Source organism: Salvelinus alpinus, chromosome 2 (assembly GCF_045679555.1).
Source record: "Salvelinus alpinus chromosome 2, SLU_Salpinus.1, whole genome shotgun sequence".
NCBI classification, from domain to species: Eukaryota; Metazoa; Chordata; class Actinopteri; order Salmoniformes; family Salmonidae; genus Salvelinus; species Salvelinus alpinus.
In genome coordinates, this window is record NC_092087.1 from 96,269,899 (window position 1) to 96,293,052 (window position 23,154).

A 23,154-nucleotide genomic window follows, 5' to 3' on the forward strand; every position below is an offset into this window, starting at 1 on the left:
TTATCCAATATATTTTTGGCAGATATACACTTCCATAATGATTAGAGTTCCCCTCCTGCCTACTAGTGGTGAAATTCACATTGCGGATATTACTAAGGTTATTGATGTTGAAAAAGATTCACCCCCTTTCTACACTGATCAGCAGTTTACTACGAGTTTCGCCTTCTGCCAGGCCCAGTTCATTGCATTTCATTGCCTTAGACTGCTGCACCACTCGGTAGGCCTACTTTGTCATGTTTTCTGTGGGACTGTAAAAAAAATGTATTAACCGGTTCACACGCTTTTAAAATAACAGTTCTATTGAAAAACATTATAGATCACTTCCGTTTCTGTTTTCTGTTCCTCAAAAATTGTATTTATTTTCCGGTTTTCGGTTCTGTTCACCGAACTGGTTCCAACCCCTGATGTAATGTAGCTTTTACTAGCTAGCTACCACATAGCTAGGTAGCGAACAACTTCATAAAACCACTCTGTAAAGTAGTTTGTGCTAACTAGCTATATGGAATTCATATTACTGTTTGGGCCTGTTTTTATCATACTAGCTACAGATCCAACTCATAGACTAACACGTCTGGAGAGGAGACAGGAGATAAAGAAAAGGAGTTTGAGAAGAAAGCACTCAAAAAGGAGGAGAGAGGAGTCAAAGAGGGGGTGGAGGAGGGAGGAGTCAAAGAGGAGGTGGAGGAGGGAGGAGTCAAAGAGGAGGTGGAGGAGGGAGGAGTCAAAGAGCAGGTGGAGGAGAGAGGAGTCAAAGAGGAGGTGGAGGAGGGAGGAGTCAAAGAGGAGGTGGAGGAGGGAGGAGTCAAAGAGGAGGTGGAGGAGGGAGGAGTCAAAGAGGGGGTGGAGAAGGGAGGAGTCAAAGAGGAGGTGGAGGAGGGAGGAGTCAAAGAGGAGGTGGAGGAGGGAGGAGTCAAAGAGTCACAGAGCAGGTGGAGGAGAGAGCATTCAAAGAGGAGGTGGAGGAGAGAGCATTCAAAGAGCAGGTGGAGGAGAGAGCATTCAAAGAGCAGGTGGAGGAGAGAGCATTCAAAGAGGAGGTGGATGAGAGAGCAGTCACAGAGGAGGTGGAGGAGAGAGGAGTCAAAGAGTCACAGAGCAGGTGGAGGAGAGAGCATTCAAAGAGGAGGTGGAGGAGAGAGCAGTCAAAGAGGAGGTGGAGGAGAGAGCATTCACAGAGGAGGTGGAGGAGAGCAGTCACAGAGAAGTTAGAGGAGAACGCAGTCACAGAGAAGTTGGAGGAGAGAGCAGTCACAGGGGAGATGGAGGAGAGAGCAGTCAAAGAGGAGGTGGAGGAGAGAGGAGTCACAAAGGCAGTGGAGGAGAGAGGAGTGAAAGAAGGGGAAGAAGAGAGACCTGTCAAGGAAGAAGAGGAGGACTCTGGACAAAGAAGTAAATACATTATAAACCTCACTCACCAGAGGGGTCTATATGAGAGCTGTTTTAATATATTTGTATATAATATGAGACCTCTGAGGGGTCTACTACACAGCAGAATCAATGAGTTAGCCAGCTAACTTTGATAAGCAAAAAGACCAACTGATTTTCAAGTTAATTAAGAAAGATAAACTTCAATTTGCGTTTTTGGTTGTTAAATCATTAATCCTGCTAAGTAGTATACCCCTCTGAGCTCTCACATTTTTTAAAAACAATATTAAAAACAGCAACAAAGTTCAGTACAAACACACACATATCACCTATAACGACAACCTGCCATTAAATTCTATATATGATCTTTACTAAATACACACGCATGAATAGAATAGAATTTGACTGTGTTATTGACTGAGTGTTGTTGTATTTCTCTCTCTCTCCAGGTGGGGGAGCTGTGGGCTGACCTGGTACCCAGTGTGACCAGTCTCCTGGGGGTCCTCCTGTAGTAACTAATGGACAAATCTCCATTGAAAATTATTTTTAGGCTTAACTTGTGTTTGGTAAACCGCCCTTTCAAGTTAGTCAGGTTTGTCAGGCATATGTTTTTGATAGGTTTAAATAGCCTTACCCAGCGCCCCACCAAGACCCTGTGCTCTCTCCAGCCCCAGACCCCCTCTCCCAGCCCCCTCTCCCAGACCCCCTTCCACCCCCCTCTCCCAGACCCCCAGATCCCCACCCAGCCCCCTCCCATCACCATTATCGTGGTGATAATACAAACAACAGGTATCCTGAATGATGCCCAAACTTAAACTTAACCTACTTGAAGAGATATCAGTGAAGGTGTGATGAATGAAATGGGTGATAATAGTGTCTATTCTGACACAGACTGAGTTACCCCCCCCCCCCCCCCCCAATAGAAGATGGAACCATGACCCCTAATAGAAAGAAGAAGTGCAAAAACTTGCATTCATTTTTTATTTAACTAGGCAAGTCAGGTAAGAACAAATTATTATTTACAATGCCTCCCCTCAGCTTTAGGCTGCTGCAACAGTGATGACGTGACAAACTATTAAAACGGTCTTCAAGCCGTTTCACATACGATCTGAGCTGAAAATTACCATAACCTCCCAACAACTTTGTAAAAATATAATATTATCCTAGAACGATTTAGTGAAGTTCCACAATGATCGCATCGTATGTCGCGCAGCCATGACGGTCTTGAGAACATGACTGTATCCTTGCTGTCACGGCACATATCGTTCTGGGCCAGGTTTTCCAAAAGCATCTAAAGGCTAAATTCATCGTTATAACCTTCGTAGGAGCATCGTTAAATCTACTAGCTGTTTCCCAAAATCATCGTTATTGACGTTGCACTTGAAAATGCTCGTAATATAACGACTGCCTCCGAACACTGGAACAACAGCTAATTGCATCGTTCGATTGGTTTATTTTACCCTTCTGCATCACTTTATACAATACACATCTCGGGTAAACATAGAATCATCGTTTATCAGTTTCTCTGTGACCGATGATAACTCCACAACAAAGTTGACTACAAATACAAAGTTGGCAATATCTTTTCAATTGATACAAACAAGCAACATATAAAACGACGCTTCAAATGAAAAACGAGATGACTGCATTCAAATATAAATAGTGTGCGGAAATAGGCCTATTTCAATCATATTGATATACATTTCATGTTCAATTAATTTAGTTATATTTTGCTACTTGTAGGCTACTGTCTGTAATTTGTCTCAATTTATTTATTGACGGGTAGCCTAACCTGTGCGCAATGATGTGCCAAATCGGTGATTTAGTGCCGTTTTATTGGGTAAGGATTACAATAAGCCACATCAAAATGTGCAGCCATAGGTGGAAATACCTCTCTAGAAGCCGATCCGTCGTCGGTATTGTGAAATAATTGTCATGTAAAGGTAAGATTTGAATGGAGAAAACTGATCCGAGAGCAGTGCTCCCTTTCTTCCGATCTTTTATCAGTATCCACACACATGCTCCAAGGACGCACTTAGCGACCGTTCTCTCTGCGTGGTGTTTTGTGAAACGCATTTTTACATCTTCGGCGGTTGTTGGAAAGATGCATCATTAAAACACTCCTAAGCCTAAATTCCATCGCTATCCGGAAACTGGGCACTGAGCATTTCAATGGCAAAAGGAGGGTCAGGGAAATAAATATTTAAAAAAATGTATTTGGAGTTATTTTCGTTAAATAAACACAATGATGATTTGAAACTCAAAAGACTGCATGTGGGCTTTAACATTCTGTCATAAAATGTTCAACTTAATAAAAAACACGTTTAATAAAAATAATACTATAGTATGTGCCTACTATGTGCCAAATAAAGTAACAGGGTTGACTGTATCAGAGTTGACTGTAGCAGGGTTGACTGTAAAAGAGTTGACTGTAACATAGTTTAATGTAAAAGAGTTGACTGTAACAGAGTTTAATGTAAAAGAGTTGACTGTAACAGGGTTGACTGTGAAAGTTGAATACAAAGAGTTGACTGTAACAGGGTTGACTGTAAAAGTTGAATGTAAACGAGTTGACTTTAACAGGGTTGACTGTAAAAGAGTTGACTGTAACAGGGTTGACTGTAAAAGTTGAATGTAAACGAGTTGACTGTAACAGGGTTGACTGTAAAAGAGTTGACAGTAACAGGGTTGACTGTAAAAGAGTTGAATGTAACAGGGTTGACTGTAAAAGAGTTGAATGTAACAGGGTTGACTGTAAAATAGTTGAATGTAACAGGGTTGACTGTAAAAGAGTTGAATGTAACAGGGTTGACTGTAAAAGAGTTGAATGTAACAGGGTTGACTGTAAAAGAGTTGAATGTAACAGGGTTGACTGTGAAAGAGTTGACTAACAGGGTTGACTGTAAAAGAGTTGAATGTAACAGGGTTGACGATTTCATCTTAAATCAGCCATAAATCCCCCTGTGAAGCTTGTTGTGTGTCACAGGGAGTGGCAATTGAATGCAAGCAACACATTTTTTGTAGTTGAAATTGTTAAATTTCTAGCCTGTATATCTATGGGTAACAGGGTTGATGTCCTCTTAAAGCCTGTATATCTATGGGTAACAGGGTTGATGTCCTCTTAAAGCCTGTATATCTATGGGTAACAGGGTTGATGTCCTCTTAAAGCCTGTATATCTATGGGTAACAGGGTTGATGTCCTCTTAAAGCCTGTATATCTATGGGTAACAGGGTTGATGTCCTCTTAAAGCCTGTATATCTATGGGTAACAGGGTTGATGTCCTCTTAAAGCCTGTATATCTATGGGTAACAGGGTTGATGTCCTCTTAAAGCCTGTATATCTATGGGTAACAGGGTTGATGTCCTCTTAAAGCCTGTATATCTATGGGTAACAGGGTTGATGTCCTCTTAAAGCCTGTATATCTCTGGGTAACAGGGTTGAAGTCCTCTTAAAGCCTGTATATCTATGGGTAACAGGGTTGATGTCCTCTTAAAGCCTGTATATCTATGGGTAACAGGGTTGATGTCCTCTTAAAGCCTGTCTATCTATGGGTAACAGGGTTGAAGTCCTCTTAAAGCCTGTATATCTATGGGTAACAGGGTTGAAGTCCTCTTAAAGCCTGTATATCTATGGGTAACAGGGTTGAAGTCCTCTTAAAGCCTGTATATCTATGGGTAACAGGGTTGATGTCCTCTTAAAGCCTGTGTATCTATGGGTAACAGGGTTGAAGTCCTCTTAAAGCCTGTATATCTATGGGTAACAGGGTTGATGTCCTCTTAAAGCCTGTATATCTATGGGTAACAGGGTTGATGTCCTCTTAAAGCCTGTATATCTATGGGTAACAGGGTTGATGTCCTCTTAAAGCCTGTATATCTATGGGTAACAGGGTTGATGTCCTCTTAAAGCCTGTATATCTATGGGTAACAGGGTTGATGTCCTCTTAAAGCCTGTATATCTCTGGGTAACAGGGTTGATGTCCTCTTAAAGCCTGTATATCTATGGGTAACAGGGTTGATGTCCTCTTAAAGCCTGTATATCTATGGGTAACAGGGTTGATGTCCTCTTAAAGCCTGTATATCTATGGGTAACAGGGTTGAAGTCCTCTTAAAGCCTGTATATCTCTGGGTAACAGGGTTGAAGTCCTCTTAAAGCCTGTATATCTCTGGGTAACAGAATTGAAGTCCTCTTAAAGCCTGTATATCTATGGGTAACAGGGTTGATGTCCTCTTAAAGCCTGTATATCTATGGGTAACAGGGTTGATGTCCTCTTAAAGCCTGTATATCTATGGGTAACAGGGTTGATGTCCTCTTAAAGCCTGTATATCTATGGGTAACAGGGTTGATGTCCTCTTAAAGCCTGTATATCTATGGGTAACAGGGTTGATGTCCTCTTAAAGCCTGTATATCTATGGGTAACAGGGTTGATGTCCTCTTAAAGCCTGTATATCTATGGGTAACAGGGTTGATGTCCTCTTAAAGCCTGTATATCTATGGGTAACAGGGTTGATGTCCTCTTAAAGCCTGTATATCTCTGGGTAACAGGGTCGATGTCCTCTTAAAGCCTGTCTATCTATGGGTAACAGGGTTGATGTCCTCTTAAAGCCTGTATATCTATGGGTAACAGGGTTGATGTCCTCTTAAAGCCTGTATATCTCTGGGTAACAGGGTTGATGTCCTCTTAAAGCCTGTATATCTATGGGTAACAGGGTTGAAGTCCTCTTAAAGCCTGTATATCTATGGGTAACAGGGTTGATGTCCTCTTAAAGCCTGTATATCTATGGGTAACAGGGTTGATGTCCTCTTAAAGCCTGTATATCTATGGGTAACAGGGTTGATGTCCTCTTAAAGCCTGTATATCTATGGGTAACAGGGTTGATGTCCTCTTAAAGCCTGTATATCTATGGGTAACAGGGTTGATGTCCTCTTAAAGCCTGTATATCTATGGGTAACAGGGTTGAAGTCCTCTTAAAGCCTGTATATCTATGGGTAACAGGGTTGATGTCCTCTTAAAGCCTGTATATCTATGGGTAACAGGGTTGAAGTCCTCTTAAAGCCTGTATATCTATGGGTAACAGGGTTGATGTCCTCTTAAAGCCTGTATATCTATGGGTAACAGGGTTGATGTCCTCTTAAAGCCTGTATATCTATGGGTAACAGGGTTGATGTCCTCTTAAAGCCTGTATATCTATGGGTAACAGGGTTGATGTCCTCTTAAAGCCTGTATATCTATGGGTAACAGGGTTGATGTCCTCTTAAAGCCTGTATATCTATGGGTAACAGGGTTGATGTCCTCTTAAAGCCTGTATATCTATGGGTAACAGGGTTGAAGTCCTCTTAAAGCCTGTATATCTATGGGTAACAGGGTTGAAGTCCTCTTAAAGCCTGTATATCTCTGGGTAACAGGATTGAAGTCCTCTTAAAGCCTGTATATCTATGGGTAACACGGTTGATGTCCTCTTAAAGCCTGTATATCTATGGGTAACAGGGTTGATGTCCTCTTAGAGCCTGTATATCTATGGGTAACAGGGTTGATGTCCTCTTAAAGCCTGTATATCTATGGGTAACAGGGTTGATGTCCTCTTAAAGCCTGTATATCTATGGGTAACAGGGTTGATGTCCTCTTAAAGCCTGTATATCTATGGGTAACAGGGTTGAAGTCCTCTTAAAGCCTGTATATCTATGGGTAACAGGGTTGATGTCCTCTTAAAGCCTGTATATCTATGGGTAACAGGGTTGAAGTCCTCTTAAAGCCTGTATATCTATGGGTAACAGGGTTGATGTCCTCTTAAAGCCTGTATATCTATGGGTAACAGGGTTGATGTCCTCTTAAAGCCTGTATATCTATGGGTAACAGGGTTGATGTCCTCTTAAAGCCTGTATATCTATGGGTAACAGGGTTGATGTCCTCTTAAAGCCTGTATATCTATGGGTAACAGGGTTGAAGTCCTCTTAAAGCCTGTATATCTATGGGTAACAGGGTTGATGTCCTCTTAAAGCCTGTATATCTATGGGTAACAGGGTTGAAGTCCTCTTAAAGCCTGTATATCTATGGGTAACAGGGTTGATGTCCTCTTAAAGCCTGTATATCTATGGGTAACAGGGTTGAAGTCCTCTTAAAGCCTGTATATCTATGGGTAACAGGGTTGATGTCCTCTTAAAGCCTGTACATCTATGGGTAACAGGGTTGATGTCCTCTTAAAGCCTGTATATCTATGGGTAACAGGGTTGATGTCCTCTTAAAGCCTGTATATCTATGGGTAACAGGGTTGATGTCCTCTTAAAGCCTGTATATCTATGGGTAACAGGGTTGATGTCCTCTTAAAGCCTGTATATCTATGGGTAACAGGGTTGATGTCCTCTTAAAGCCTGTATATCTATGGGTAACAGGGTTGAAGTCCTCTTAAAGCCTGTATATCTATGGGTAACAGGGTTGAAGTCCTCTTAAAGCCTGTATATCTCTGGGTAACAGGATTGAAGTCCTCTTAAAGCCTGTATATCTATGGGTAACAGGGTTGATGTCCTCTTAAAGCCTGTATATCTATGGGTAACAGGGTTGATGTCCTCTTAAAGCCTGTATATCTCTGGGTAACAGGGTTGATGTCCTCTTAAAGCCTGTATATCTATGGGTAACAGGGTTGATGTCCTCTTAAAGCCTGTATATCTATGGGTAACAGGGTTGATGTCCTCTTAAAGCCTGTATATCTATGGGTAACAGGGTTGAAGTCCTCTTAAAGCCTGTATATCTCTGGGTAACAGGGTTGAAGTCCTCTTAAAGCCTGTATATCTCTGGGTAACAGAATTGAAGTCCTCTTAAAGCCTGTATATCTATGGGTAACAGGGTTGAAGTCCTCTTAAAGCCTGTATATCTATGGGTAACAGGGTTGATGTCCTCTTAAAGCCTGTATATCTATGGGTAACAGGGTTGATGTCCTCTTAAAGCCTGTATATCTATGGGTAACAGGGTTGATGTCCTCTTAAAGCCTGTATATCTATGGGTAACAGGGTTGATGTCCTCTTAAAGCCTGTATATCTATGGGTAACAGGGTTGAAGTCCTCTTAAAGCCTGTATATCTATGGGTAACAGGGTTGATGTCCTCTTAAAGCCTGTATATCTATGGGTAACAGGGTTGATGTCCTCTTAAAGCCTGTCTATCTATGGGTAACAGGGTTGAAGTCCTCTTAAAGCCTGTATATCTATGGGTAACAGGGTTGAAGTCCTCTTAAAGCCTGTATATCTATGGGTAACAGGGTTGATGTCCTCTTAAAGCCTGTATATCTATGGGTAACAGGGTTGATGTCCTCTTAAAGCCTGTATATCTATGGGTAACAGGGTTGAAGTCCTCTTAAAGCCTGTATATCTATGGGTAACAGGGTTGATGTCCTCTTAAAGCCTGTATATCTATGGGTAACAGGGTTGATGTCCTCTTAAAGCCTGTATATCTATGGGTAACAGGGTTGAAGTCCTCTTAAAGCCTGTATATCTATGGGTAACAGGGTTGATGTCCTCTTAAAGCCTGTATATCTATGGGTAACAGGGTTGATGTCCTCTTAAAGCCTGTATATCTATGGGTAACAGGGTTGATGTCCTCTTAAAGCCTGTATATCTATGGGTAACAGGGTTGATGTCCTCTTAAAGCCTGTATATCTCTGGGTAACAGGGTTGAAGTCCTCTTAAAGCCTGTATATCTATGGGTAACAGGGTTGATGTCCTCTTAAAGCCTGTATATCTATGGGTAACAGGGTTGATGTCCTCTTAAAGCCTGTATATCTATGGGTAACAGGGTTGATGTCCTCTTAAAGCCTGTATATCTATGGGTAACAGGGTTGAAGTCCTCTTAAAGCCTGTATATCTATGGGTAACAGGGTTGATGTCCTCTTAAAGCCTGTATATCTATGGGTAACAGGGTTGATGTCCTCTTAAAGCCTGTATATCTATGGGTAACAGGGTTGTTGTCCTCTTAAAGCCTATATATCTATGGGTAACAGGGTTGATGTCCTCTTAAAGCCTGTATATCTATGGGTAACAGGGTTGATGTCCTCTTAAAGCCTGTATATCTCTGGGTAACAGGGTCGATGTCCTCTTAAAGCCTGTCTATCTATGGGTAACAGGGTTGATGTCCTCTTAAAGCCTGTATATCTATGGGTAACAGGGTTGATGTCCTCTTAAAGCCTGTATATCTCTGGGTAACAGGGTTGATGTCCTCTTAAAGCCTGTATATCTATGGGTAACAGGGTTGAAGTCCTCTTAAAGCCTGTATATCTATGGGTAACAGGGTTGATGTCCTCTTAAAGCCTGTATATCTATGGGTAACAGGGTTGATGTCCTCTTAAAGCCTGTATATCTATGGGTAACAGGGTTGATGTCCTCTTAAAGCCTGTATATCTATGGGTAACAGGGTTGAAGTCCTCTTAAAGCCTGTATATCTATGGGTAACAGGGTTGATGTCCTCTTAAAGCCTGTATATCTATGGGTAACAGGATTGATGTCCTCTTAAAGCCTGTATATCTATGGGTAACAGGGTTGATGTCCTCTTAAAGCCTGTATATCTATGGGTAACAGGGTTGATGTCCTCTTAAAGCCTGTATATCTATGGGTAACAGGGTTGATGTCCTCTTACAGCCTGTATATCTATGGGTAACAGGGTTGAAGTCCTCTTAAAGCCTGTATATCTATGGGTAACAGGGTTGATGTCCTCTTAAAGCCTGTATATCTATGGGTAACAGGGTTGATGTCCTCTTAAAGCCTGTATATCTATGGGTAACAGGGTTGATGTCCTCTTAAAGCCTGTATATCTATGGGTAACAGGGTTGAAGTCCTCTTAAAGCCTGTATATCTATGGGTAACAGGGTTGATGTCCTCTTAAAGCCTGTATATCTATGGGTAACAGGGTTGATGTCCTCTTAAAGCCTGTATATCTATGGGTAACAGGGTTGATGTCCTCTTAAAGCCTGTATATCTATGGGTAACAGGTTTGATGTCCTCTTAAAGCCTGTATATCTATGGGTAACAGGGTTGAAGTCCTCTTAAAGCCTGTATATATATGGGTAACAGGGTTGATGTCCTCTTAAAGCCTGTATATCTATGGGTAACAGGGTTGAAGTCCTCTTAAAGCCTGTATATCTATGGGTAACAGGGTTGATGTCCTCTTAAAGCCTGTATATCTATGGGTAACAGGGTTGAAGTCCTCTTAAAGCCTGTATATCTATGGGTAACAGGGTTGAAGTCCTCTTAAAGCCTGTATATCTATGGGTAACAGGGTTGATGTCCTCTTAAAGCCTGTATATCTATGGGTAACAGGGTTGAAGTCCTCTTAAAGCCTGTATATCTATGGGTAACAGGGTTGAAGTCCTCTTAAAGCCTGTATATCTATGGGTAACAGGGTTGATGTCCTCTTAAAGCCTGTATATCTATGGGTAACAGGGTTGATGTCCTCTTAAAGCCTGTATATCTATGGGTAACAGGGTTGAAGTCCTCTTAAAGCCTGTATATCTATGGGTAACAGGGTTGAAGTCCTCTTAAAGCCTGTATATCTATGGGTAACACGGTTGATGTCCTCTTAAAGCCTGTATATCTATGGGTAACAGGGTTGATGTCCTCTTAGAGCCTGTATATCTATGGGTAACAGGGTTGATGTCCTCTTAAAGCCTGTATATCTATGGGTAACAGGGTTGATGTCCTCTTAAAGCCTGTATATCTATGGGTAACAGGGTTGAAGTCCTCTTAAAGCCTGTATATCTATGGGTAACAGGGTTGATGTCCTCTTAAAGCCTGTCTATCTATGGGTAACAGGGTTGAAGTCCTCTTAAAGCCTGTCTATCTATGGGTAACAGGGTTGAAGTCCTCTTAAAGCCTGTATATCTATGGGTAACAGGGTTGATGTGTTATGCTCAACCCGCTCAGTTTTCCAACACAAACACCAGCAACTTTAACCAGCTCACCTGTTTAGAAACAGTTCAACTGTTTTTACACTATGACTTGACTATTATACTGAAAAAAAATATAGAAACGCTTCATGTCAAGTATTGGTCCCATGTTTCATGAGGTGAAATAAAAGATCCCAGAAATGTTCCATATGCACAAAAACATATTTCTCTCACATTTTGTGCACAAATGTGCTTACATCCCTGTTAGTGAGAATTTCTTGTTTGCCAAGATAATCCATCCACCGGACAGGTGTAGCATATCAAGAAGCTGATTAAACAACATGATTATTACACAGGCGCACTTTGTGCTGGGGACAATAAAAGGCCACTCTAAAATCCTAGTTCACACCTGTTGTTTCTCTCTATATTGCTGGGAAGGGCCTGTAAGTAAGCATTTCACGGCTAGTCCACACCTGTTGTTTCTCTCTGCATTGTTGGGAAGGGCCTGTAAGGAAGCATTTCACGGCTAGTCCACACCTGTTGTTTCTCTCTGCATTGTTGGGAAGGGCCTGTAAGTAAGCATTTCACGGCTAGTCCACACCTGTTGTTTCTCTCTGCATTGCTGGGAAGAGAAAGTAAGTAAGCTTTTCACTGCTAGTCCACACCTGTTGTTTACGAAGCATGTGACGAATAAAACATTCAATTTTATTGAGAGTAGGGTTGAAGGAGCAGAATCAGGAGATAGGAGGGAGAATGATTTAGCAGAAGGGAGAGATGATAGGATAGAGGAGAGTAGTGGGAGAGAGAGCGCGAAGATTGCGATGGCACATGTCCATCTGGGTTGGGGCTAAGTGGGTAGGGCCGGGGGGTTAGGGGTTGAGTGGGTAGGTTCTGAGTGGGTAGGGTCTAAGTGGGTAGGGGCCGGGGGGTTAGGGGTTGAGTGGGTAGGGTCTGAGTGGGTTGGGTCTAAGTGGGTAGGGGCCGGGGGGTTAGGGGTTGAGTGGGTAGGTTCTGAGTGGGTAGGGTCTAAGTGGGTAGGGGCCGGGTGGTTAGGGGTTGAGTGGGTAGGGTCTAAGTGGGTAGGGCCGGGGGTTTAGGGGTTGAGTGGGTAGGTTCTGAGTGGGTAGGGTCTAAGTGGGTAGGGGCCGGGGGGTTAGGGGTTGAGTGGGTAGGGTCTGAGTGGGTAGGGTCTAAGTGGGTAGGGGCCGGGGGGTTAGGGGTTGAGTGGGTAGGGTCTGAGTGGGTAGGGGCTGAGTTACAGTGACAGCATGGAATTCAAATGAGGAGATGGACAGGAGAGAGAGGGAAAAGATCATCTCCATTTAAGTAATACACGTCTCTGTTGTGGACCAAAAAGAGAAGCATAGGCTGAAATGACCGCAGATGACCGCAGATCGACAGTTCCAAACACTCCGGAGGCCAGGAATTCCACATGGGCTGTGTGCGCGCAGGGTACACTAAATTAGAAGGGTTGCAGTCACGGGCAGTGGGGCGCCATGGACGTCTGTAAAACCTACAAGTAGAGGAACGAACAGAGATAGAGAACACACACATAGTTGACAAAGCTACAATACTAAAAATAACGAAGATACTCAAGTGAGAGAGCCTTCCTCTCTTTCCTTCCTCTGAATAACTCTTTACGTCTTTGAATAACTCAGAACATTTTTGTTTCGGAGACAGTCTTAGTTTTGGTGACAACACCTCCGCTTGACAAGACCGCCGCTTACAGCTGCAGCTGAAAAAACAAGGGAGACACTAAATACCCAGTCTAATTGCCTATTGCCTAGCTGAGGTGAAGAAAAATACCCCCTAGATGACAACAGGCCTACGAATTAGCACGACAATTACATAAACAGGCCTGAAAACTAATCTATGTCCACAGCAACAGTCACAAGTACTGACCAATCAGACAGCTCAAACAACAATTATTAAGTAGGCTACTAGATAGAGGATCGGAATTTGAATTCAATTGCCCTTGCAACAACTTACTGAATCAAAAAAAGACACTTGATACTCTTGAAGGTGCTGATGTCCTTAGATGAGACTGGGGCACAGAGACTAGGGCACAGAGACTGGGGCACAGAGACTAGGGTACAGAGACTGGGGCACTGAGACTGGGGCACTGAGACTGGGGCACTGAGACTAGGGTACAGAGACTGGGGCACAGAGACTAGGGTACAGAGACTGGGGCACTGAGACTGGGGCACTGAGACTAGGGCACTGAGACTGGGGCACTGAGACTAGGGCACTGAGACTGGGGCACAGAGACTGGGGTACAGAGACTGGGGCACAGAGACTGGGGCACTGAGACTGGGGTACAGAGACTGGGGCACAGAGACTAGGGCACAGAGACTGGGGCACAGAGACTGGGGCCACGTGAGTTTCATGAAATAGTCAGGGAAGACAGGTAAGGACACTCCCTCTTAAAACACCCAACACTTACCAAGACTATAACACAAATTGTCCTGAAATGTTTCTTACATATCTGCTGCTCATCCTCCCCTTCCCTGCACATTTCTCTCTTTAATCCCCCTCTTCTGAACTGTGAACCGATATGATCGACACGATGATGTAGCCGATGTCTCAACCCTCAACCGATATGATCGACCCGATGATGTAGCCGATGTCTCAACCCTCAACCGATATGATCGACCCGATGATGTAGCCGATGTCTGAACCCTCAACCGATATGATCGACACGATGATGTAGCCGATGTCTGAACCCTCAACCTATATGTCCGACACGATGATGTAGCCGATGTCTCAACCCTCAACCGATATGATCGACACGATGATGTAGCCGATGTCTGAACCCTCAACCTATATGTCCGACACGATGATGTAGCCGATGTCTGAACCCTCAACCGATATGATCGACACGATGATCTGTGCATGATTGAAATTCGCCAGAGTAGCTGTTCCAACTCTGGGCAGCTGAAGCGTGTAGCCGCTAACCAGAGTTTGATAGTGGGCGAGTTAGTTTTGGAACAGGCCCAGGGCCTACTGCTATTGGTCATATCGTAGTCTGTTGCTGAAAAAAAGAACACTACCTACTTTGAATGGCCTGTCTGCCTCCTGTTTAGCCAATGTGTGCAATGAATGAAAAAATAAAATGTAATTGCTGTTTAGACTGCCTGTCTGTGTCTTGCTTGTGTTTGATATGCTAACTATAAATAGCTTGCCTAAATAGACTGCCTATTTAGGTGTCCAATCATTGCTGCTGGGAGGAAGGATGGGGAAGTGGTAGCAGAGTGAGCAGCAGCTACTTAAAAAAATCTACGTAGAGAATCCCGCAGACGCGCAGAAGCTTCCGAGACTTTTAGCTGGTCAGCAGAAGAAATAGAAAGGTCAGGGAATAGTCGGATCTGCAGCCACTACGAAGAAAATATTACTTGTTGAAAAAATATCTATCTCTGAGCAAGTGAATTAGTATAAAATATGAACATTTCCCAAAATGTTTTTTTTTGCATACAACATAGCTCAGTATTTGAATTATTTATTTTATACAGTATTTTTTGCTCATTTTTATCAAGCGTGCCAATCATTTTGGAGGTGACTGCACTTCTAAGCAGTAGGCAAGACAGGTTTCAGACACAGAAGCTTTTTATTAATTGTGCTGTGAACGTTCACTTTGAACGAGGTCTAAATGATGTCAGGCTGCTTGGCGAGTACCGACTGCCCTCCTGAAACACATTACCCTGTAGCGCCGCCGAAAACCTAGCTATTCAGCCGAGACACATCAGGCTGCTTGGCGAGTACCGACTGCCCTCCTGAAACACATTACCCTGTCGCGCCGCTGAAAACCTAGCTATTCAGTCGAGACACATCAGGCTGAGAGATCCTCATCTGCTACATTCACCCCCCAAACTCACGCCACCGTGACCCCCTAGATAGCTCCGTGACCCCCTAGATAGCTTTGTCAGCAAAGCGGAGGCTTCACACATAGCAGATGCTTCACACTTATATGAGACGGCTATAAATAGAATCCACAGACTGTGTGGCCTTTAGGTTGGAATAAAGGCCACACAGTCAGTCAAAACAGACTAGATACATGGTGTCAGAAGGCAGTATTTTGGAGCAGTGAACAGTTACCCACTCTGTAAGCTTACATTAGTTGCAGGTTTTGTGAAATCTGTGGTTCTTAAGCAAATGGCCACAGTCCACGCTGACTACATTGCAGATGAATGCCAGATCTCAGAACGCCTGGATTGATGTTTAGGGATAGTTCACCCAAATTACAAAATTACACATTGGTTTTGTAACTCTGTAAGAATTATATGGACAAGGTATGACAGCAATCCATGCTTGGGTTTAGTTTCCTTGGCACTGTTTCCAAATGCTAGAGTTTTAGCATTTGTGTCACAATTTCCATTCAAGTCATGGGACCGATTTTAGCATTTTTCGGGCATCATGTCCAAATCATTCGAAAGTATCAAAAATGTATTGTGAAGCTCAACAAAGTCACTTATAGATGTTGATGCTTGAAAAGTGTCTCAGGCAAAGTCCTGTCTGTGGTGATAAAACCATTTAAAGCAGCCTTAAAATATATTGGATCAGGAGTTACTATCCGATCCTCCCAAGGCCCTGCTAAAATACGACAAATATGTACAATAACAGTTTTATAATGACAGTTTACTCAACTTCTTATTGACATCTGGCAGTTAATAGCAGTATATCAGGGGCCTGTAACTCCTGTTCTGGACAGCCCATCCACATGGGGTGCAGGCTTTTATTCCAGCCCAGCACTAACACAGTGGGTTCAGGCTGCGTTTAGATAGCCAGCCCAATACTGATATTTTTTTCTCTCAATAATTGGTCTTTTGACCAATTCAGACAAGCTCTGAAAAAAGATCTGATGTGAAAAGATGTGATTGGTCAAAGGACCAGTGAGGGAGTTCTATTACTGCCCCGGGGGAAGCATGTTAGTGTCTACTCCCGTGTGTGAACCAGATGCCCCGTCATGGCTGACGGCGAAGTTGGCTCCAAGTAAAAGTGACATAGGTTGAGTAATGAGTAGAATTCAGCAGTGTCACAAAGTAAAAGTGACATAGGTTGAGTAATGAGTAGAATTCTGCGGTGTCACAATGTAAAAGTGACATAGGTTGAGTAATGAGTAGAATTCTGAGGTGTCACAATGTAAAAGTGACATAGGTTGAGTAATGAGTAGAATTCTGCGGTGTCACAATGTAAAAGTGACATAGGTTGAGTAATGAGTAGAATTCTGCGGTGTCACAATGTAAAAGTGACATAGGTTGAGTAATGAGTAGAATTCTGCGGTGTCACAATGGAAAAGTGATTGCTTTTGATTTAAAAAAGAACTTTGTCTTCCTTCCCAATGAAAATGAGTTTGAACATTCGAACATGTATTTTATTGGCATGTTGACAACATGGCATGAGATTCATGATAAATTACATTTAGCGCTCCATAGACTTCACACTGCATGCTGAAAGGTGAACACCTCATACCTGTAGACCACAGAGAGATCCGATACAGGCCAGCACATTATATTGACCTTATTAGTCGACCAGAAGGTCCTCACATTGCTGACACCGTAATAGATTTACAGCGAGATATGTGATCTGGAAAATGAAATCGGAATTAGCCAAGCTTGGTTGTCATGTGGATACATGCCACAGCATGACCCCGCCTCTCCACAGCATGTGACATTTCACATCCAGATTTAGATTTTTACTGGCTGTGACATTTTACTGGATTGAATGATGTAAAAAAACATGCTGACGTGAGCCAAAGCACTGGGGTGTCTCAGCCAAACTCCTGTCTGTGGTGATAAAACTACTTTGCAAGCACAGACTGATCGTTTAAAGCACCCTTAAAATATATTGGATCAAGAGTTACAGGCCCTGCTAAAATACAATATGTACAATAACAGTTTTATAATGACAGTTTACTCAACTGCTTAATGACATCTGACAGTTAATAACAGTATATCAGGGGCCTGGAACTCCTGTTCTGGACAGTCCATCCACATGGGGTGCAGGCTTTTATTCCACCCCAGCACTAACACAGCAGCTTCAGCTAAATCAAATTATCATCACCTTCAATTTAGCCCTTAATTACTAGAAATCAGGTTCAGTATGTTAGGCTGCGTATAGACAGGCAGCCAAATTCAGATCTTTTTTTTTTTTCCAAAAAGTGGTCTTTTGACCAATCAGATCAGCTCTGAAAAAGATCTGATGTGAAATTGTCTGATGTGATTGATTAAAAGACAGTGAGGGAGATCTGTTAATGTTCAGGGCATGCCCCGGGTGAAGCGGGTTAGCGTTGATTGCATTCGTTTTGGAACCAGGTTGCCTCTCGTGCATGAGCCAGGTGCCTCGTTTTGGCCGACGGTAACGTTGGCTCAAAACTAAAGTGACATAGGTTAAGCATGTGGAGTAATGAGTAGGATTCTGTGTTTTCACATACAAAAGTGATCGCTTTATCTGAAGTCTGGGGTGGGGTTTGTTCGCAGTTGTTTTTGTGCAGCAGTGAGTGAGAGTGTCATTCCAGTTCATCTAATCTGTTGTGTCATGCCATTACATTTTATATACGATTATAGCCATTGACGGTGTCTTGTGAAAGACTCACGTATGGCCTTGTATCAATAGAGAACGGTTGACTAAGTCAGTGGTTCTCAATTCTCTCCCCCCTACGGCGCTTTATTTTTGTATTTCTGACACACCCTTTTCTGAACATGGACATATTGGGCTTGTAAATGATCTGTTGCTTTAGTTTGCTTCCTGTAACTCTGTCATGGACTGTATGTGATCAAATTGGAGTTTCATGAACAGTTCAACAGGTTTGATACCCTCTCTATGACGCAGGGTCATGAATCAATCCCAAACTACTTTAGGCTGCATGTATTTCTGACAGCCAGTTTTGGATCATGGTCATGGTTGAAGGTCACTGACAGAGGGTAAAACTGTTGACGACGTCTTGTAACGGCCATTTATGCCATTTAGTATGTTTGTCCAAAGATCTGTACAGTTTTCTGAAAAACACAAGTGTCCAAGTGTTTCTCCTTGTAAATGTATTAGATTAATATTACATTGAGTCCTCCATTAACTTCACACTGCAAGCTGAAAAGTGAAGACCTCATAACCTATCAGCAGCGGTGGGTAAAATCACTGGGGAATCCAAGCCAGGAACAAAAAGCCATCTTACAACCTACGTGTTGTGATAATTGCGTTGTTTCCTCTGTAACCTGTTAGTTTATATGCCTTGCCACCGTGATATATAGGCCTAAGCCCGAGACAATAAGAAGACACAGCGGCAGAATAAATTCAACCACACCTTTGTTTAACCGTGAAACTGGAGAGCAACATCTGTCCAAAGAATATTGCATGTACAGTTACAGACAGTTACATGACCTACAGCATGGTCAAGCAAGTTCATTTCTCCTACATTTTTGGACAACTGAACAACTATTGAATGAGATCCACAGAGAGTTACTGCAAGTCGCAAAGAAAACAGGAGCTGCCTCTCTCCACTATTCCAGCACCATTTCAACTTCAACATTTCAACATCATTAAATCATCTCTGCTTAGTCTAATAGAGTGGCAACTAAAAGGTTGATACTTTGTTTTAGTGCGCCAGGACAATTCACATTTGAACTCACTCAGTTTAGCTCAACGCTGATTGGCTATTTTTGTCTGAGAAAAAATATCAAGGGAGGCCAAATGCTCGCTGGCTCCCCCTTGCATTCAATGATACAATATCATACTCTTTTTGACCACACAGCATCAGATATATGGCTTACACATACAGAGACAGAGGGGCGCTGTTTCGCTCGCTCGAATGCTTTCTCCGGTCAGATACATTCAGCCTCTTGGAAGTTGAAGGAAAATTATAAAAACACAGAGAGACGAAAGATAATTAATGTTTATTGATTTTTTTATAGATGTATTTTTTTTTGTGGGGGGGAGCCAGGTTTCCTTGGGCATCCATGAATACACGCCACTGTAACCTGTACTGTGGAATACAGAGAGATCCGATACAGTCCAGCACATTATATTGACCTTATTAGTCAACCAGACAGTCCTGACATTGCTGACACCGTAATAGATTTACAGAGAGACATGTGATCTGGAAAATAAGATCTGAATGAACCGAGCCAAGATTGGGAGGTTTTGTGGATCCATGCCAAAGCATGTGACATTTCATATCCAGATTTAGATTTTTACTGGCTGTGACATTTGAATGGATTGAATCATGAAAATAATTCTGATGTGAGCCAAGGCGCTGGGGTGTCTCAGCCAAACTCCAGTCTGTGGTGATAAAACTACTTTGTGAGCACAGACTGAGTCGATTAAAGCACCCTTAAAATGTATTGGATCAAGAGTTGCTATCGTCCCAAGGCAATGCCAAAATACGTCAAATATGTACAATTATTTTTATAATGATAGTTTCCTCAACTGCTTAATAACGTCTGTCAGTTAATAACAGGGGCCTTCAACTCCTGTTCTAGACAGCCCATCCACATGGGGTGCAGGCTTTTATTCCACCCCAGCACTAACACAGCAGGTTCAGCTGAATCAAATGATCAGAATCTTAAATTTAGCCCTTAATTACTTGAAATCAGATTCAGTATGTTAGGCTGCGTTTATTCGTGCCAATTCTGAACTTTTTTTCAATCATTGGTATTTTGACCAATCAGATCAGCTCTTAAAAAGGTTAGTCAAAATACCAGTGAAGGAATTCTATTAATTAATGTCCAGTGCATGCCCCGGGTCAAAGGGGTTAGTGTCTATTGCATTCGTTTTGGAACCAGGCTGTCTCCCGGGTGTGAGCCAGGTTCCCCATTTTGTCCGACAGCGAAGTCGTCTCAAAACCAAAGTGAATTAATTAAGTACGATTCTGTGTTTTTACATACAAAAAAAAGGCTTTATCTGCCTTCCCAATGAAAACTGGTTTGAAAATTCAAACATATTTTATGGAAAAGAGATGTTGTATGTTTCTGAACAATGGATCACGTTGCCTTGTTGACAACATGACCGAGGGGCGCAGATTACTGTTAGATTTGAGAAGGTCGCTCCTCCCTCACCGCTTTTGCCTGTTCACCTCACATCCGACTGTCGCTAAGGTGAAACTTGGCTGCAATAAAACAATACAAACAAACAGGTCTTTCCTTGCTGACCTCCAACTCCCAACTGCACTATTCAACAAACATTTAAACACATGAGTTGCGTTTAGTTCGCTTGAACGTTTGCTATGTTGCGCAATGGTTTGTACTGAACGACATGTAGAGAAATGTTGCAGTTTTAAAGCAGTTCTACACATTTTGCCATGGGGCAGAGATAGTTTTTTTTCTCTTTTAAACACATTTCTTGCAATTCTAAACATTTTGCCATGACTTATGCCATGTTAATGATATCTGAGTGAGGTTGTTTAACAAAATCAATAGGGGCCCCTCTGGAGTTCAGGGGTCCTCGGCACATGCCCAACATGCCGGGTCGGTATTCGGCCATGATTACTACAAGTTTAGATAACTGGCTAGACTAACTTACCAATCTAAAAATTGTTAGCTGACATGGCTAGTTGAGTGATTGTCAGTGACTGACATAACAAGAGAAAAACTGCTGATGCCACATTTATAACTTGCACCTTACTACACTATTGTAACTCTTAACAGTAAGTTGAGACCCTGACTGAATCCCCCTAGCAACCCCTGGGGCCCGCTTAGCGACCGCATATATCACTTATGTTTGGAGCCGGCCCTGCAGGTGTACATATTACATTTTTGCATATTAAAATAACTTAATGCCGTAAATGTTTAGTCCGCATGGTGTGAATGTTCTCTCAACATACAAACACGTCAAGTAAATATCTTGTCTAATAACAGTGGCATCGGTGCCAGAATTTGGCGGTGTTGGCAGATATATCAAACAATAAACCTTGGCTGTCGTGAAGACGAGAGCACAGTCCAAGAAATGAAAAGGCCTTGATGGGGTCCTTCCAGATGGTCACCCTGCTCAACTAGTGTATCCAGCAGATATGGGGCTTCTTGTACTGATGTGCTGGGTGGACACTGAACCTGAACAAACAGGGTGTATTCAGGGAGGTGAAATGTTCTGAACATCGCTGATAGAAATGTATTGAATAGAGCTGACATGATTCCCTGTTCTACCTGACAGACAGTCATATCTGTTCTTCACAATACATTTCTATCTGAACGTTCTGTAAAGTTTCCCCCTATTGAACATTAATTTAGATCCACCATATTAGACACAAATAGCATTTAAACAACAATTTGAATGCAAAGGTTTGAAATCAGAAAATATGTGATCGACATTGAAGAAGGTGAAATGCATGACTTGATAAAAGAACTTGCTCAACTGCTTATTATTGTTTTTTCTCTCTACAAGTGGCAAGAGCTGTCTTTTCTAAAAGTTATTAAAAACTGTTATGTAAAGGATTGATTGAAATGTAATGTAAAGGAATCTGTTACTTTATTGTAACTATTCCCTATTCATTTGATATCAGTTTTACTGAAGCCAGATCAGCTGCTAAGCGGTTAACTTCAGAGAGTAATACATGTTTGAGACAGCTATATCGCTGTCAGCAATATGAGTGGATAAGATTATTGAAATACTGGTATGGTGTTATGTAAGTCATAAGAATCCTACTGGACCGTTTTAGCAAACTGAAATGTGAGACAAATAAAAGCGCCTCCAGAATCTTTTCATTAGATCATTCTGTAGATAAATAACACATTAGATTCAACGGTTTTATAAGCTGTTATTGAAAGCCGGAATGTGTCCGTTCTAGCTTTCAAATATTAATTTAATGTGGTTCCACAGGGGTGATAAATCAAACTCAGCAAAGCACGAGGTAACGGCCAACTCCGTCACAAGCATGAGGTGAGGAGACAGTTCAGATGTGTTTACAAGCTAAATAATATAAATAACAGGTGAACATATATATCAAGTTGTTGATGAGGATTAATGCCACTGAAATGGAACTAAATAGTGGTGGGGCAACATGGACTCATCCCATTACAGTATTTGAGGGTCAGTGGGAGTAATACTGGAATCAGTTTGATAAATCACATTTTTGACATTGTTGTAACTATTAGTAATCAAATCTCGCTTCAGAGACAAATATGACATTAAAAAGTAATGTAATGGGAGTGTGGTGTTCCTGGAAGTGGGAGGTGCTAGTGAGACACAGACACACAGAGGTCTCTCCTACAATCCATGTCCTTCCCCAGAGTGGTCCATAATTAACTTTTGCTTGGTTAGCACTTCCAACCAGATATAAGGAGGCTGAGGCCCCAGCATCCATAAGTCAGATACCTTCTTCCTCTGTGGTAAGACCTCTCCACCTCCTTAGATTTGTAAATGTGTCTCATCTTTGCACTCAGCATCTGAGGCAGCAGCTAACTGCACTGTTTGAATTTAATTCTGCATGTCCCTTGTATGTAATATTTGACAATATGCAATCAAATGGCATTAGTTTACAATGTAATCAATTTTGTTTAAACTTCAAATGTTTTACTTTAAATCAGTAACTTTCATTTATGGTCTTGTTTGTAAATTGAGGGGGTGGTCTAGAATGTAACTGGGGTTTCAGTGGTATTCATTTGAATAAAGATAAAGTGAGTTGCCTCTAGGAAAATGAAAGTTACCAGTTGCACCTGTAGTTGAATTGGACATGGCTGTAATGACTGAGATAAATGGTTTCTATCCCTTCGGGGACTAAATGAGGAGGCTTTGGATCACAGGAGGTTGGTGGTACCTTAATTGGGGAGGATGGGCTTGTGGTAGTGACTGGAGAGGAAAAGGTGGTATCAAATACATCAAACACATGGTTTCCAGGTGTCTGATGCCATTCCATTTGCTCCACTCCAGTCATTATTATGAGCCGTGCTCCCCTCAGCAGCCTCAACTGCTGTAGACTTGTGCGTTTTCACAACACTCTCATG